This window comes from Octopus bimaculoides, chromosome 10 (assembly GCF_001194135.2).
Source record: "Octopus bimaculoides isolate UCB-OBI-ISO-001 chromosome 10, ASM119413v2, whole genome shotgun sequence".
Classification (NCBI taxonomy): domain Eukaryota; kingdom Metazoa; phylum Mollusca; class Cephalopoda; order Octopoda; family Octopodidae; genus Octopus; species Octopus bimaculoides.
The window spans coordinates 11825618-11826222 of record NC_068990.1 but is presented as its reverse complement, the minus strand read 5'-3'; the positions used below and the strand labels follow the sequence as shown (position 1 = coordinate 11826222).

The following is a 605-nucleotide window of genomic DNA, read 5'->3' as shown; positions in this document are numbered from 1 at the left end:
TATATATAAATATATATATATATGTCTATATATATATAATTTATATATATGTACATATATTTCTATACATATATTATGCATACATGCAGACATGTATACATTTGTATTTATCTATGTAGATTTAAAGATGCAAACAGGAAAATAGAATTCAAAACATGAGTATGTATGTATGTATGTATGTATGTATGTATATATATATATATATATATATACATATATATATATATATATGTATATAGGTTGAAAATATGTAGCCATATTATGTTGAAAGCACCGGTTCTCATTCGTTCATCGAAGTTAAGCAACATCGAGCCTAGTTAGTACTTTGATAGGTGACCGCTTGGGAAACCTAGGTGCTGTAAGCATTTTAATTAATGCCAGCTATTCTGGCCCCTTGTGCCGGTGGCACGTAAAAAGCACCTACTTCACTCTTGGAGTAGTTAGCATTAGAAAGGATATCCAACTATAGAAACACTGCCAGGTCAGACTGGGACCTGGTGCAGCCTCCTGGATACCCAGACCCCAGTCGAACCGTCCAACTTATGCCAGCATGGAAAACGTATGTTCAACAATAATTATGATATATAAATATATATATATATATA

At 31.9% G+C, this 605-nt stretch overlaps 1 pseudogene; it reads left to right on the top strand.

The window, feature by feature from the left end:
- The first annotated feature begins 246 nt into the window (after nt 1-246).
- On the top strand, nt 247-365 carry LOC128248975 (5S ribosomal RNA; annotated as a pseudogene).
- The last annotated feature ends 240 nt before the right edge of the window (nt 366-605 follow it).